Source organism: Pseudophryne corroboree, chromosome 5 (assembly GCF_028390025.1).
Source record: "Pseudophryne corroboree isolate aPseCor3 chromosome 5, aPseCor3.hap2, whole genome shotgun sequence".
Classification (NCBI taxonomy): domain Eukaryota; kingdom Metazoa; phylum Chordata; class Amphibia; order Anura; family Myobatrachidae; genus Pseudophryne; species Pseudophryne corroboree.
This window is the reverse complement of record NC_086448.1, coordinates 406,388,043-406,406,922: the sequence shown is the minus strand read 5'-3', so window position 1 is coordinate 406,406,922 and position 18,880 is coordinate 406,388,043. Positions and strand designations below refer to the sequence as shown.

The 18,880-nt window shown below is 40.1% G+C and overlaps 3 pseudogenes; all 3 read left to right on the top strand.

Annotated features, from left to right (window-relative positions):
* Nucleotides 1-1,566: 1,566 nt before the first annotated feature.
* LOC134930608 (5S ribosomal RNA) lies at nucleotides 1,567-1,685 on the top strand (annotated as a pseudogene).
* Nucleotides 1,686-4,927: 3,242 nt separating this feature from the next.
* Nucleotides 4,928-5,046, top strand: LOC134930607 (5S ribosomal RNA; annotated as a pseudogene).
* A 3,237-nt stretch (nucleotides 5,047-8,283) lies between these two features.
* LOC134930606 (5S ribosomal RNA) lies at nucleotides 8,284-8,402 on the top strand (annotated as a pseudogene).
* Nucleotides 8,403-18,880: the final 10,478 nt, after the last annotated feature.

The following is an 18,880-nucleotide window of genomic DNA, read 5'->3' as shown; positions in this document are numbered from 1 at the left end:
AGCTCTAGCAAAAAACCCAAAGCTCATGTACAGCCACACCACACTGGATATGCCCAATCTCATCTAATGTTGGAAGATAAACAGTTTGCCCGGTTAGCAGTTGGAAGGGAGACATCCGGGTTTACCAGGTGCTGTAGGTAATTTTATACTACCAACACCATTCTCTTGATGCATTCCATTTTGAAACTTATTAATTTATGTACCAGTTGTTAGAAGTAGAAGAGCACTAACAGAGCTCTAACACACCACACAGGATATGCTCAATCTTATCTGATCTTGGAAGCTAAACAGTGTTGGGCTTTGTTAGTACTTGGGTGGGAGACCACCTGGGAATACAAGGTTCTGTAGGTTTTTTTATACTACTAACACTGATCTCTTGATGCATTCCATTTTTAAATTTATTCCATAATGTGCCAGTAGATAGATGTAGAGGAGCTCTAACAGAAACCACAAAGCTCGTCTACAGCCACAGCACACTGAATATACACAATCAACCCTGATCTTGTAAGCTAAGCAGTGTTGGGCCTGGTTAGTACATGAATGGGACACTGCCTGGGAATACCAGTTGCTGTAGGTGTTTTTATACTACCATAACCGTTCTCTTGATGCATTCCATTTTGAAACATATTCATTTATGTACCAGTCATTTGAAGTAGAAGAGCTCTAACAAAAACCACAAAGCTCATCTACAGCCACACCACACTGGATATGCCCAATTTCATCTAGTGTTGTAAGATAAGCAGTTTTATGCCCGGTTAGTAGTTGGAAGGGAGACAACCCGGAATTACCAGGAGCTGTAGGTATTTTTATACTACCAACACTGTTCTCTTGATGCATTCCATTTTTAAATGTATTCATTAATGAACCAGTAGATAGATGTAGGAGAGCTCTAACAGAAACCATGAAGCTCATCAACAGTCACACCACACTGAATATGCATAATGTCCCCTGATCTTGGAAGCTAAGCAGTGTTGGGCCTGGTTAGTACATGAATGGGAGACTTCCTGGGAATACCATGTAATGTAGGTGTTTTTATACTACCAACATCGTTCTCTTGATGCATTCCATTTTGAAACTTATTCATTCATGTACCAGTAAGTAAAAGTAGAAGAGCACTAACAGAAACCTCAAAGTTCATTTCAGCCACACAAAACTTGATATGCCCAATCTCATCTTGTTTTGGAAGCTAAGAAGTGTTGAGCCTGGTTAGTTTTTAGATGGGAGACTACCTGGGAATACCAGGTGGTGTAGCTATTTTTATACTACCAACACCGTTTTCTTGATGCATTCCATTTTTAATTTTATTCATTCATGTACCAGTAGATAGATGTAGCAAAGTTTACAGCTGTTCCACACTAAATATGAGAAATCTTCCCTGAGCTTGGAAGCTCAGCAGTGTTGGGTCTTGTTAGTGTTTGAATGGGAGACCACATGGAATACTATGTGTTGTAATTGTTTTTATACTACCACCAACACCGTTCTCTTGATCCATTCCATTTTGAAACGTATTCATTCTATGCACCGGCAGTTAGAAGTAGAAGAGCACTAACAGAATCCACTAGGCAAATCTACAGCCATACCACACTGGATATGCGCAATCTTATCTGATCTTGGAAGCTAAACAGTGTTGGGACTTTTTAGAACTTGGATGGGTGACCACCTGGGAATACTAGGTTCTGTATGTATTTTTATACTACCAACACAGATCTCTTCATACATTCCATTTTGAAACTTAATCAATTGTGGACACAAAGGTAGAAGTAGAATATCTCTAACAGAAACCTCAAAGCTCATCTATAGCTACACTACACTGAATATGCCCAATCTCCCCTGATCTCGGAAGCTAAGCAGCGATGGGCCTGGTTTGTACTTGAATAGGAGACCACCTGGGAATACCATGTGTTGTAGATATTTTTATACTACCAACACCTTCCTCATGATATATTTCATTTTGAAACTTATTCAGTTATATACCAGTAGGTAGAAGTAGAAAAGCACTAACAGAAATCACAAGGCAAATCTACAGCCAAACCACATGGGATATGCCCAATCTTATCTGTTCTTGGAAGCTAAACAGTGTTTGGACTTTTTAGTACTTGGATGGTAGACCACCTGGGAATACTAGGTTCTGTAAGTATTTTTATACTACCAACAACGTTCTCTTGATGCATTCCATTTTTGAACTTATTCAATTATGTACCAGTAGTTAGAACTTAGAAGTAGAAGATCTCTAACAGAAACCACAAAGCTTGTCTTCATCTACAACACACTGGATATGCACAATTTCATCTGATCTAGGAAACTAAGCAGTGTTGGGCCTGGTTAGGATTTGGATGGGAGACAACACGGGAATACCAGATGCTGTAGGTATTTTTATACTACCAACACCGTTCTCCTGATGTCATTCCATTTTTAAACTTATTTATTTATTTATGTACCAGTAGTTTGAAGTAGAAGAGATCTAACAGAAACTACAAAGCTCATCTACAGCCACACCACACTGGATATGCACAATCCCATCTAATCTTGGAAGATAAGCATTTTTTTGCCTTGTTAGTACTTGGATAGGAAATTACCTGGAAATACCAGGTGCTTTAGGTAATTTTATACTACCAACACCATTCTCTTGATGCATTCCTTTTTTAAACTTATTCATTAATGTACCAGTAGTTAGAACTAGATGAGCTCTAACAGAAACTGCAATACTCATCTACAGCCACACCACACTGTATATGCCCAATCTCATCTATTTTTAGATGCTATGCAGTGGAGAGCCTGGTCAGTACTTGGATGGGAGACCACCTGGGAATACCAGGTGCTGTAGGTACTTTTATACTACCAACTCTGTTCTCTTGATTCATTCCATTTTAAATCTTACTTATTTATGTACCAGTAGTTAGAAGTAGAAGAGCTCTAACAGAATCCTGAAAGATTGTCTTCAGCCATACCACACTAAATATGAGCAATCTCCCCTCATCTTGGAAGCTAAGCAGTTTTGGGCCTGGTTAGTATTTGAATGAGAGACCACGTGGAATACTATGTGCTGTAGGATTTTTTATTCAACCAACACCATTCTCTTTATGCATTCCATTTTGAAACATTCATTTATGTACCAGCAGGTAGAAGTAGAAGAGCACTAACAGAATCCACAAGGCAAATCAACAGCCACACCAAACGGGATATGTCCAATATTTTCTGATCTTGGAAGCTAAACAGTGTTGGGTCTTGTTAGTACTTGGATGGGAGACCACCTGGGAATACCATGTTCTGTAGTTATTTTTATACTACCAACACCGATCTCTTGATGCATTCCATTTTGACATTTATTAATTTACGTACCAGTAGTTTGAAGTAGAAGAGCTCTAGCAAAAAACCCAAAGCTCATGTACAGCCACACCACACTGGATATGCCCAATCTCATCTAATGTTGGAAGATAAACAGTTTTATGCCCGGTTAGCAGTTGGAAGGGAGACATCCGGGTTTACCAGGTGCTGTAGGTATTTTTATACTACCAACACCATTCTCTTGATGCATTCCATTTTGAAACTTATTAATTTATGTACCAGTTGTTAGAAGTAGAAGAGCACTAACAGAGCTCTAACACACCACACAGGATATGCTCAATCTTATCTGATCTTGGAAGCTAAACAGTGTTGGGCTTTGTTAGTACTTGGGTGGGAGACCACCTGGGAATACAAGGTTCTGTAGGTTTTTTTATACTACTAACACTGATCTCTTGATGCATTCCATTTTTAAATTTATTCCATAATGTGCCAGTAGATAGATGTAGAGGAGCTCTAACAGAAACCACAAAGCTCGTCTACAGCCACAGCACACTGAATATACACAATCAACCCTGATCTTGTAAGCTAAGCAGTGTTGGGCCTGGTTAGTACATGAATGGGACACTGCCTGGGAATACCAGTTGCTGTAGGTGTTTTTATACTACCATAACCGTTCTCTTGATGCATTCCATTTTGAAACATATTCATTTATGTACCAGTCATTTGAAGTAGAAGAGCTCTAACAAAAACCACAAAGCTCATCTACAGCCACACCACACTGGATATGCCCAATTTCATCTAGTGTTGTAAGATAAGCAGTTTTATGCCCGGTTAGTAGTTGGAAGGGAGACAACCCGGAATTACCAGGAGCTGTAGGTATTTTTATACTACCAACACTGTTCTCTTGATGCATTCCATTTTTAAATGTATTCATTAATGAACCAGTAGATAGATGTAGGAGAGCTCTAACAGAAACCATGAAGCTCATCAACAGTCACACCACACTGAATATGCATAATGTCCCCTGATCTTGGAAGCTAAGCAGTGTTGGGCCTGGTTAGTACATGAATGGGAGACTTCCTGGGAATACCATGTAATGTAGGTGTTTTTATACTACCAACATCGTTCTCTTGATGCATTCCATTTTGAAACTTATTCATTCATGTACCAGTAAGTAAAAGTAGAAGAGCACTAACAGAAACCTCAAAGTTCATTTCAGCCACACAAAACTTGATATGCCCAATCTCATCTTGTTTTGGAAGCTAAGAAGTGTTGAGCCTGGTTAGTTTTTAGATGGGAGACTACCTGGGAATACCAGGTGGTGTAGCTATTTTTATACTACCAACACCGTTTTCTTGATGCATTCCATTTTTAATTTTATTCATTCATGTACCAGTAGATAGATGTAGCGAAGTTTACAGCTGTTCCACACTAAATACGAGAAATCTTCCCTGAGCTTGGAAGCTCAGCAGTGTTGGGTCTTGTTAGTGTTTGAATGGGAGACCACATGGAATACTATGTGTTGTAATTGTTTTTATACTACCACCAACACCGTTCTCTTGATCCATTCCATTTTGAAACGTATTCATTTTATGCACCGGCAGTTAGAAGTAGAAGAGCACTAACAGAATCCACTAGGCAAATCTACAGCCATACCACACTGGATATGCGCAATCTTATCTGATCTTGGAAGCTAAACAGTGTTGGGACTTTTTAGAACTTGGATGGGTGACCACCTGGGAATACTAGGTTCTGTATGTATTTTTATACTACCAACACAGATCTCTTCATACATTCCATTTTGAAACTTAATCAATTGTGGACACAAAGGTAGAAGTAGAATATCTCTAACAGAAACCTCAAAGCTCATCTATAGCTACACTACACTGAATATGCCCAATCTCCCCTGATCTCGGAAGCTAAGCAGCGATGGGCCTGGTTTGTACTTGAATAGGAGACCACCTGGGAATACCATGTGTTGTAGATATTTTTATACTACCAACACCTTCCTCATGATATATTTCATTTTGAAACTTATTCAGTTATATACCAGTAGGTAGAAGTAGAAAAGCACTAACAGAAATCACAAGGCAAATCTACAGCCAAACCACATGGGATATGCCCAATCTTATCTGTTCTTGGAAGCTAAACAGTGTTTGGACTTTTTAGTACTTGGATGGTAGACCACCTGGGAATACTAGGTTCTGTAAGTATTTTTATACTACCAACAACGTTCTCTTGATGCATTCCATTTTTGAACTTATTCAATTATGTACCAGTAGTTAGAACTTAGAAGTAGAAGATCTCTAACAGAAACCACAAAGCTTGTCTTCATCTACAACACACTGGATATGCACAATTTCATCTGATCTAGGAAACTAAGCAGTGTTGGGCCTGGTTAGGATTTGGATGGGAGACAACACGGGAATACCAGATGCTGTAGGTATTTTTATACTACCAACACCGTTCTCCTGATGTCATTCCATTTTTAAACTTATTTATTTATGTACCAGTAGTTTGAAGTAGAAGAGATCTAACAGAAACTACAAAGCTCATCTACAGCCACACCACACTGGATATGCACAATCCCATCTAATCTTGGAAGATAAGCATTTTTTTGCCTTGTTAGTACTTGGATAGGAAATTACCTGGAAATACCAGGTGCTTTAGGTAATTTTATACTACCAACACCATTCTCTTGATGCATTCCTTTTTTAAACTTATTCATTAATGTACCAGTAGTTAGAACTAGATGAGCTCTAACAGAAACTGCAATACTCATCTACAGCCACACCACACTGTATATGCCCAATCTCATCTATTTTTAGATGCTATGCAGTGGAGATCCTGGTCAGTACTTGGATGGGAGACCACCTGGGAATACCAGGTGCTGTAGGTACTTTTATACTACCAACTCTGTTCTCTTGATTCATTCCATTTTAAATCTTACTTATTTATGTACCAGTAGTTAGAAGTAGAAGAGCTCTAACAGAATCCTGAAAGATTGTCTTCAGCCATACCACACTAAATATGAGCAATCTCCCCTCATCTTGGAAGCTAAGCAGTTTTGGGCCTGGTTAGTATTTGAATGAGAGACCACGTGGAATACTATGTGCTGTAGGATTTTTTATTCAACCAACACCATTCTCTTTATGCATTCCATTTTGAAACATTCATTTATGTACCAGCAGGTAGAAGTAGAAGAGCACTAACAGAATCCACAAGGCAAATCAACAGCCACACCAAACGGGATATGTCCAATATTTTCTGATCTTGGAAGCTAAACAGTGTTGGGTCTTGTTAGTACTTGGATGGGAGACCACCTGGGAATACCATGTTCTGTAGTTATTTTTATACTACCAACACCGATCTCTTGATGCATTCCATTTTGACATTTATTAATTTACGTACCAGTAGTTTGAAGTAGAAGAGCTCTAGCAAAAAACCCAAAGCTCATGTACAGCCACACCACACTGGATATGCCCAATCTCATCTAATGTTGGAAGATAAACAGTTTTATGCCCGGTTAGCAGTTGGAAGGGAGACATCCGGGTTTACCAGGTGCTGTAGGTATTTTTATACTACCAACACCATTCTCTTGATGCATTCCATTTTGAAACTTATTAATTTATGTACCAGTTGTTAGAAGTAGAAGAGCACTAACAGAGCTCTAACACACCACACAGGATATGCTCAATCTTATCTGATCTTGGAAGCTAAACAGTGTTGGGCTTTGTTAGTACTTGGGTGGGAGACCACCTGGGAATACAAGGTTCTGTAGGTTTTTTATACTACTAACACTGATCTCTTGATGCATTCCATTTTTAAATTTATTCCATAATGTGCCAGTAGATAGATGTAGAGGAGCTCTAACAGAAACCACAAAGCTCGTCTACAGCCACAGCACACTGAATATACACAATCAACCCTGATCTTGTAAGCTAAGCAGTGTTGGGCCTGGTTAGTACATGAATGGGACACTGCCTGGGAATACCAGTTGCTGTAGGTGTTTTTATACTACCATAACCGTTCTCTTGATGCATTCCATTTTGAAACATATTCATTTATGTACCAGTCATTTGAAGTAGAAGAGCTCTAACAAAAACCACAAAGCTCATCTACAGCCACACCACACTGGATATGCCCAATTTCATCTAGTGTTGTAAGATAAGCAGTTTTATGCCCGGTTAGTAGTTGGAAGGGAGACAACCCGGAATTACCAGGAGCTGTAGGTATTTTTATACTACCAACACTGTTCTCTTGATGCATTCCATTTTTAAATGTATTCATTAATGAACCAGTAGATAGATGTAGGAGAGCTCTAACAGAAACCATGAAGCTCATCAACAGTCACACCACACTGAATATGCATAATGTCCCCTGATCTTGGAAGCTAAGCAGTGTTGGGCCTGGTTAGTACATGAATGGGAGACTTCCTGGGAATACCATGTAATGTAGGTGTTTTTATACTACCAACATCGTTCTCTTGATGCATTCCATTTTGAAACTTATTCATTCATGTACCAGTAAGTAAAAGTAGAAGAGCACTAACAGAAACCTCAAAGTTCATTTCAGCCACACAAAACTTGATATGCCCAATCTCATCTTGTTTTGGAAGCTAAGAAGTGTTGAGCCTGGTTAGTTTTTAGATGGGAGACTACCTGGGAATACCAGGTGGTGTAGCTATTTTTATACTACCAACACCGTTTTCTTGATGCATTCCATTTTTAATTTTATTCATTCATGTACCAGTAGATAGATGTAGCGAAGTTTACAGCTGTTCCACACTAAATACGAGAAATCTTCCCTGAGCTTGGAAGCTCAGCAGTGTTGGGTCTTGTTAGTGTTTGAATGGGAGACCACATGGAATACTATGTGTTGTAATTGTTTTTATACTACCACCAACACCGTTCTCTTGATCCATTCCATTTTGAAACGTATTCATTTTATGCACCGGCAGTTAGAAGTAGAAGAGCACTAACAGAATCCACTAGGCAAATCTACAGCCATACCACACTGGATATGCGCAATCTTATCTGATCTTGGAAGCTAAACAGTGTTGGGACTTTTTAGAACTTGGATGGGTGACCACCTGGGAATACTAGGTTCTGTATGTATTTTTATACTACCAACACAGATCTCTTCATACATTCCATTTTGAAACTTAATCAATTGTGGACACAAAGGTAGAAGTAGAATATCTCTAACAGAAACCTCAAAGCTCATCTATAGCTACACTACACTGAATATGCCCAATCTCCCCTGATCTCGGAAGCTAAGCAGCGATGGGCCTGGTTTGTACTTGAATAGGAGACCACCTGGGAATACCATGTGTTGTAGATATTTTTATACTACCAACACCTTCCTCATGATATATTTCATTTTGAAACTTATTCAGTTATATACCAGTAGGTAGAAGTAGAAAAGCACTAACAGAAATCACAAGGCAAATCTACAGCCAAACCACATGGGATATGCCCAATCTTATCTGTTCTTGGAAGCTAAACAGTGTTTGGACTTTTTAGTACTTGGATGGTAGACCACCTGGGAATACTAGGTTCTGTAAGTATTTTTATACTACCAACAACGTTCTCCTGATGCATTACATTTTTGAACTTATTCAATTATGTACCAGTAGTTAGAAGTAGAAGAGCTCTAAAAGAAACCACCAAACTTGTATACAGTCACACCACACTAGATATGCACAATCTGATCTGTTTTTGGAAGCTAAGCAGTGTTGGTCCTGGTTAAAACTTGGATGGGAGACCTCCTTGGAATACCAGATGCTGTAGGTATTTTTTATACTACCCACGCCGTTCTCTTGATGCATTCCATTTTGAAACGTATTAATTTATGTACCAGTAGCTAAAGTAGAAGAGCTCTAACAGAAACCACCAAGCTTATATACAGCCACACCACACTAGCGATGCACAATCTTATCTGTTTTTGGAAGCTAAGCAGTGTTGGTCCTGGTTAGAACTTGGATGGGAGACCACTACTAGGTGCTTTAGCTATATTTATACTAACAGCACCATTCTCTTGATGCATTCCATTTTTAAACTTATTCATTTATGTACCAGTAGTTAGAAGTAAAAGAGCTCTAACAGAAACCATAAGGCTCATCTACAGCTACACGACACTGAATATGCACAATCTCCTCTAAACTTGGAAGCTAAGCAGTGTTGGGCCTGGTATGTACGTGAATGTTAGACTGCCTGGGAATATCATGTCCTGTAGGTACAGTATTTTTATACTACCAACACCAGTCTCTTGAGGCATTCCATTTTGAAACTTATTCATTTATGTACCAGTAGTTAGAAGTAGAACAGCTCTAACAGAAACCACAAAGCTCATTATAGCCAGTCCACACTGGATATGCCCATCTCAACTGTTATTGGAAGCTAAACAGTGCTGGACCTGGTTAGTGTCCCACTACTAAATGCTTATTTATGTGAGGAGGTAGTCTGTGACCGATTAAAAAAGTTAAAGATTAATAAGTCACCCGGTCCCGATGGAATTCACCAGAGGGTTCTTACGGAGCTGCACGCTGAACTAGCAAGACCTCTATTTTTGATCTTCATGGATTCGGTTAAATTGGGTATGGTTCCCAAAGACTGGAATATAGCGGAGGTAGTGCCGATATCTAAAAAGGGGAGCAAAGCTGAACCAGGTAATTATAGACCAGTTAGTCTTACATCTATAGTGGGGAAAGTTTTGGAAGGTATTCTAAGGGACAGTATTCAAAAGTTCCTTGAAGCAAATAAGGTAATTAAAAGGAACCAACATGGATTTGTGAAGGACAGATCATGTCAGACCAAGTTACTTGGCTTTTATGAAACAGTAAGTGCGAACCTGGATCAGGGTAAGGAGGTGGATGTAATCATTTTACACTTTGCCAAAGCTTTCGACACTGTACCACACATGCGTCTTATCTACAAGCTACAAGAAATAGGGCTAGGGAGCACAATATGCACTTGGGTCAGTAATTGGTTAGATAATAGAGAGCAGCGCGTTGTGGACAATGGATAATTTTCAATTGGACTAAAGTACTAAGTGGTGTGCCACAAGGTTCTGTACTTGGACCACTTTTGTTCAACATTTTCATCAACGACCTAACAGTAGGTCTAGAGAGCTTGGTATCAATTTTTGCAGACGATACCAAATTGTTTAAGGTTATAAATATGGAGGGGGATGCTGAGTCTCTTCAGAATTACTAAACTAAACTGGAAGCATGGGCACCAAAATGAAGAATGAGATTCAACACAGACAAGTGTAAGGTAATGCACTGTGGGGGCAAGACCAAAAACACCTACATACTAAATGGTGTAATATTAGGGGATTCTGTACTGGAAAAAGACTTAGGGGTTCACATAGATAACAAATTAAGCAGCAGTACCCAAAGTAGGAGTGCAGCAAAGAAGGCTAATAAGATATTAGCATGCATAAAACGGGCAATTGATGCAAGGGACGAGAGTATTAAACTTCAATAATATAAATCACTAGTGAGGCCTCATCTTGAATAATGTGTGCAATTTTGGGCACCATATTACAAAAAAGATATCCTGGAGCTAGAAAAGGTTCAGAGGCGGGCGACCAAACTAATCAAGGGCATGGATATGTTGGAATACGAGGAAATGCTTGCAAGGCTAGCATAGGCGTGCGCAGCTTATTGTATTAGGGGGTGCACCGCCAGAGAGGCGTGACTAGCACCGCCTTTTGGGCGTGTCTAGCACCGCACAGGGACATGTCTAGAACTATTTTACATTCTTGCAGTAAAATCACATGGCTTAATCTAATTTCTCCCTAGTTCCTAATAATAAAGCACATATAATATACCCCAGTGAAATAAAATAAAACATAATGGTGCGACCGCCGGCCGTTACTGACTGTCTGCTGTGGCATAACCCTGAGTCCTAGCTTCTGCAGCACCATATCGCTACTTACACTTCCCCAACCTTTCCCTGACCAAGTGGCAGAACTAGAGAGTGGTAGGCCTAGGTGCATATGCATACCCCTCCCCTTGCACCCCCCAGCACCTACACCCTGATTTTGATTGGACCACTCTGAAAAATATGGCAGATTTAGGGGGCCGAATATTTCAGTTTTAATATAACACAAGTAAGATTTATAATTTACACATGTGCCATCAGAGCCACATCTGCCTCTTTCTATGCCATCAGACCCCTCATCTGCAGGACACCAACATTTGTCACATGTCCCCATGCTCACCAGCTACTGACAGTAGTGCCCCGTACTCACATTATGCCACACAGTATGAGCCGAAATTCACATTACACCACACAGTATGAGCCGAAAATTCACATTACACCACACAGTATGAGCCGAAATTCACATTACACCACACAGTAGGAGCCGAAATTCACATTACACCACACGGTATGAGCCGAAATTCACATTACACCACACGGTATGAGCCGAAATTCACATTACACCACACGGTATGAGCCGAAATTCACATTACACCATACGGTATGAGCCAAAATTCACATTACACCACACGGTATGAGCCGAAATTCACATTACACTACATGGTATGAGCCGAAATTCACATTACACCACACGGTATGAGCCAAAATTCACATTACCCCATACGGTATGAGCTGATATTCGCATTACACCACGCGGTATGAGCTGATATTCACATTACACCACACGGTATGAGCTGAAATTCACATTACCCCACACAGTATGAGCTGATATTCGCATTACACCACACAGTATGAGCTGATATTCACATTATGTTTCACAGTATGAGCTGATATTCACATTACGTTTCACATTATGAGCTGAAATTCACATTATGCCACATGGTATGAGCTAAGTTCACATTATGCCAAAGTGTATGCCCCCAGCAGTGCCAGAGACTCATAATACCCCCAGTGCTCACCATTATAATGTAAGTAAAACACATTATTAATAATATACATTTCAAGGGATATAACTAATCTATAGTAATTAAAAAATAGAAATGTAACATATATTAAACAGACATGTTACATACGGTGACTTACAGTACTGTCTCACTCGGCTCCGACTCAAAGCCCTCCCGAAAGGAATGCTGGCCTGATGCTGTAGCTGCACATTGGCACAAGAAGAGAGAGTGCAGGCTGGAGGGGGGAGAGAGAACGCAGACGGGAGGGGGGAGAGAGCGCAGACGGGAGAGGGAGAGAGAGCACGGACGGGAAGGGGAGAGAGAGCGGACGGGAGGAGGGAGAGAGAGCGCGGACGGGAGGAGGGAGAGCACGGATGGGAGGGGGAGAGAGAGCGCAGATGGGAGGGGGAGAGAGTGCGGGCGGGAGGGGGAGAGAGAGTGCGGACGGGATGGGGGAGAGGATAAAAATATTAGTCCATCTTGACTGGGTGGCGGGCAGGGCCAGATTAAAGTCTGTGGGGGCCCCTGGGCAACAAATTTGTGGGGGCCCCTATCAATAAAAGTGATGTAGTGGCAATTAACAACATAATTATTGAATATAGCAATTGTTTCCCTATATATATATATATATATATATATATATATATATATATATATAAAATATTTATCTTATTAATTGTGGTTAGTACAAATTCACTAGTTAATCCTACAGTAGTTTAATCTGTAAAATCACAATTATTATTGAATAAGTAATTCTTACTAAGGGATTATTAGTAATAACCTCTTAGACAAAATTACTGATTCAATATTTTTTTGATTTTACAGCTTAAACTACTGTAGGATTAATTAGTGAATATGCACTAACCACAATTAAAAGATCAATATTATATTTTACACATATATAATAAAATTAATGCTATATTACAGGCTACTACCTAAAAAAACTCACATTTCTGCATACCACTGGTCCAGGCAGCACTGCACCACAGTGGGTAGGGGGTCCGGTGTAGTCAGCCAAGCTGCCCGCCAGCACCTGTCAGCTGGCGACGCTGAAGTTGGAGCCTCATTCACTCATTCACTGAAGCTACATCACTTCAGTACTGCAGCATCCGCATTGAGTGTCTCGCGGGATTTGGCGTCCCGCGAGACTGTGTTCCGGCAGTATGATCATGATGAGTGGCTCCTCGGCGGCTGCACAGAGGGGGGAACGGAGACACGCTAAATGCTGTGTCCCGTTTCAATAGTGCCTGTGTCTGATTCAAGGGACAGTGTGTGGGGGCCCAGGGATGACCGCCCCTTCTTTAAACCGGGCTTGATGGCGGGAGGGGGGCACAAAAATGAGCAACGATCACTGTGCTGCAGGTGTAGCGTGTGGGGGGTGCCGGACATTAGGGGGTGCCTGTGCGCACCAGGCACCCCCTGTGCGCACGCCTATGAAGGCTAGGCATGTTTACATTGGAAAAGAGGAGACTAAGAGGGGACATAATCAACATCTACAAATATATAAGTGGTCAATACACAGCGCTTGGGAGGGACCTGTTTTCTATAAGATCAGCACAGAGGACACGTGGTCACTCGCTTAGGTTAGAGGAGAGGAGTTTCCGCACATTGAGGCAAAACGTTTTTTTCACAGTAAGGACAATACGTGTTTGGAATTCCCTACCTGAGAGAGTAGTACTGCGGACTCAGTCAACACCTTTAAGAATGGGTTAGATAAATTCCTATTGGATAAAGATATTCAGGGTTATGGTGCGTAGGCACGCATTATAGTTAATATAACTAGTCTTAACATAAAAAATAACTAGTCCTATAATAAGACTGCATAGGAGACCACAAATAGGTTGAACTCAATGGACAATTGTCTTTTTTCAACCTTAGTTACTATGTTACTATTGGATAGGTGAAAAGTCGCACAGACACCCTATATTCTGATTCTTTATATTTCATAAATATATATTATTCCTTTCCCCTTTTGTTCCATATCGTGGATGTATATCTATTAGATCTTGGAAGGTGCTCCTGGGAATGGTATAACTGTAGAGAACTAGAAGAAAAAAAGAAATTCCCTTTTGCGGGCACACACGGACAAATATATCCTCTTATAGTCAAATACCCTAAGGTAGATGGCCAAAAATGTTAAAATACAACTTTTATTATTGTCCTTAAAACATACGCGAAATATAGTGCAAGTGTGGTTGTGAAAATGAAATTAAATAAAGTGAATTTAAAAAGCTTGGTCACTGTATTAATTTTTTAATTCACGGTCTCTCTTATCCTTCAAAAGTTTCAATATTTGTTGCATTGTCAGCTACTAGCGTTTTTTTACTGATACATTTGTTACAAATAACCATCTGCTATAAATAGTTTAATAGTCCCACCTATATCTTTTCCTTAGTTGTGTGCTTGCAGTGTGCGCATCACTACCTAATTGCACCCTTATTTAAAAGTTTAGATGGTGGACCATATACATAAATGCACTAAAAATATGTCATAGCATCTAGTATAAATATCTTGTGGCCACATTAGGGAGTGCTCTCAATACACTTCTATTCCTATGTCAATCTTATGCCACTGTGTGATGAAATATATATCCAGATATACAATCCACATATAGTAAGGGGCTTCAGAATTCCCTCTCCGAGTAACTGATAAATCTAATTGGGATCTTATAATATACTAGTGAAGAAATTGTGATTTATTCAATGGCACTATACCGATTTTGTTGGTGGTGTATTATCACATATGACTGGTCATATGTGTATTCATTGGTGTATTAATTTTGTTTTATACTTTATTTTGTATTTCTTAGTACACTTTCCATTCCATCAATGGGGGTAATTCTGAGTTGATCGCAGCAGGATCTTTGTTAGCAGTTGGGCAAAACCATGTGCACTGCAGGGGGAGCAGATATAACATGTGCAGATAGAGTTAGATTTGGGTGTGGTGAGTTAAATCTGCAATCTAAATTGTAGTGTAAAAATAAAGCAGCCAGTATTTACCCTGCACAGAAACAAAATAACCCACCCAAATCTAACTCTCTCTGCACATGTTATATCTGCCCCCCTGCAGTGCACATTGTTTTGCCCAACTGCTAAAAAATTTCCTGCTGCGATCAACTTGGAATTACCCCCAATAAGCGGAATAAGTAGTTTGCATCTGACAGTCACATGTAGAAACGTTCCCACCTAAATGCTGGGATGCTACATAAAATGCTGATAATACCAATTAATTTCTTCACATAGTCAGTCACACATTGGGGACTGTATTCTGGAATATTTATACAGTGGAGCAGTCTTATATTCTCTTTAGATCAGTATTGCCTACACACTGGTTATATCCCCACAGTCTTGTGGTGGCCATCCTGTGTCTAACAGATAATTGCTGCTCGCACACGGCGCTATCTGTCTCAGGTACCCCCCACACGTGTGTGTCACCCCCTGAGCGGCTCTGCGGCAGCCTAGGTCTAAGTCCCCCTCAATGCCGCGTGTTCAAGCGTGTAGCCGCCAGCCGCGGCTCACGTCTAGTAGTGCAGCCTAGGCCTATGTCCCCCTTAATGCCGCGTGTTCTAGCGTGTAGCCGCTAAACGCGGCTCACGTTTACAGTGTACTAGTGTGGCTGATCTCAGTATATTACAGCCGTCTCCGGCTCGGTATCAGATAAATCACGCCCGCGGCGGCTATAGCTGTGACTGGAGCTAAGCTATTTGGACAATTAGCTAGACATGCATCACATTTATATATACACAGTGACTAAGCTATTAAAATGGACACAAAGTAACTGCGTCCGATCTCCTAACGATCGTTTCGCATTTGCTTTATCGTAGGAAACCCGATTTCTGGGTTTTGGATAACTACCCTACCCCACAAGCTCGCTGCCTAGGTGTCATCCTTGACTCTGATCTGTCCTTTGTTCCCCACATTCAATCTGTCTCAAGATCATGTTACATGCATCTAAAAAACATATCCAAAATACGACCATACCTTACATAAGACACTGTTAAAACTCTAATCCACGCTCTCATTATCTCCCGCATTGATTATTGCAATAGTCTCCTAACTGGTCTTCCCAAAACGAAACTCTCACCACTACAATCCATTCTGAATGCAGCGGCGAGGCTTATCTTCCTCGCTAGACGTTCATCGTCTGCAGATCCACTCTGTCAGTCCCTCCATTGGTTACCTGTACTCTACCGCATTCAATATAAAATACTTTTACTCACACACACAAGGCCATTAACCAAACTACACCAACGTACATCACTTCGCTTATCACAAAATATCTCCCAACCCGACCTCTTCGCTCTTCACAAGACCTGCGTCTCTCATCCACACTCATTACTCGCTCCCACTCACGACTGCAGGACTTTCATCGGGCTGCACCCACTCTGTGGAATGCCCTACCACGCACAATAAGACTCTCCTCTAGTCTCCAAACCTTCAAGCGTTCCCTCAAAACTCACCTCTTTAGGCAAGCGTATCAAATTCCTGAACCGCCCACATAACTTTCATAAACCTTCCTATCAAATTACATCCACTCTGTACAGTCCACACATATCCTCACATGTCTGTTCATTCTATGCAATAGATAGGCATATGTACACAAGGAAAGGTGCTATTTCCCTATAGATTGTAAGCTTGCGAGCAGGGCCTTCCTACCTCTATGACTGTTATCACCCAGTTTGTTATTGTTATTTCAAATTGTAAAGCGCAACGGAATTTGCTGCGCTATATAAGAAACTGTTAATAATAATAATAATAATAATAATAATAACAACTATATCCCCTATCCCAGTCTCTCATTCGTCTAAATTTTTGATTGACAGGTCTCTTTGCCTATCATTATTTTTTTGGACAAATTCACATATAGCTTTGTCCTTTATTACATTTATTTGTTCTTAGAAAGGATTGTGTAGAAATTTCATAGAGTTAATCTTCCCTATCTAAATCAGCATAATAAGTATCACACCCTAAAAATATATAGAAAATAAATATTATAAAATGAATTAATTTAATTATGGCTTATAAAATATAAAATCCTGTACAAATTAATTTCTGGAAATGATCAAATATCCTTATAGTATCCATTAAAATTCCACCTGCCAACGTATATACTAACATGAAAGTATATATCAATATATGGCTACTTATTATGCTGATTTAGATAGGGAAGATTAACTCTCTGAAATTTCTACACAATCCTTTCTAAGAACAAATAAATGTAATAAAGGACAAAGCTATATGTGAATTTGTCCAAAAAAATAATGATAGGCAAAGAGACCTGTCAATCAAAAATTTAGACCAATGAGAGACTGGGATAGGGGATATAGTTCTCCCAAACCCGGAAATCGGGTTTCCTATGATGAAACAAATGCGAAATGATCGTTAGGAGATCGGACGCAGTTACTTTGTGTCCATTTTAATAGCTTAGTCACTGTGTTTATATAAATGTGATGCATGTCTAGCTAATTGTCCAAATAGCTTAGCTCCAGTCACAGCTATAGCCACCGCAGGCGTGATTTATCTGATACCGCGCCGGAGACGGCTGTAATATACTGAGATCAGCCACACTAGTACACTGTAAACGTGAGCCGCGTTTAGCGGCTACACGCTAGAACACGCGGCATTAAGGGGGACATAGGCCTAGGCTGCACTGCTAGACGTGAGCCGTGGCTGGCGGCTACATGCTTGAACACGCGGCATTGAGGGGGACTTAGACCTAGGCTGCCCCAGAGCCGCTCAGGGGGTGACACACGTGCGGGGGGTACCTGAGACGGAAACCGCCGTGTGCGAGCAGCAATTATCTGTTAGACACAGGATGGCCACCACAAGACTGTGGGGATATAACCACAGCGTGTAGGCAATACTGATCTATAAGACTGCTCCACTGTATAAATATTCCAGAATACAGTCCCCAATGTGTGACTGACTATGTGAAGAAATGAATTGGTATTACAGGTTGAGTATCCCATATCCACATATTCCGAAATACGGAATATTCCGAAATACGGACTTTTTTGAGCGAGAGTGAGATAGTGAAATCTTTGTTTTTTGATGGCTCAATGTACACAAACTTTGTTTAATACACAAAGTTATTAATACTATTGTATTAAATGACCTTCAGGCTGTGTGTATAAGGTGTGTATGACACATAAATGAATTGTGTGAATGAAGACACACTTTGTTTAATGCACAAAGTTATAAAAAATATTGGCTACAATTACCTTCAGGCTGTGTGTATAAGGTGTATATGTAACATAAATGCATTCTGTGCTTAGATTTAGGTCTCATCATCATTATATCTCATTATGGTATGCAATTATTCCAAAATACGGAAAAATCCCATATCCAAAATACCTCTGGTCCCAAGCATTTTGGATAAGGGATACTCAACCTGTATCAGCATGTTATGTAGCATCCCAGCATTTAGGTGGGAATGTTTCTACATGTGACTGTCAGATGCAAACTAATTATTCCGCTTATTGATGGAATGGAAAGTGTACTAAGAAATACAAAACAAAGTATAAAACAAAATTAATATACCAATGAATTCACATATGACCAGTCAAATGTGATAATACACCACCAACAAAATCAGTATAGTGCCATTGAATAAATCACAATTTCTTCACTAATATATTATAAGATCCCAATTAGATTTATCAGTTACTCAGAGAGGGAATTCTGAAGCCCCTTACTATATGTG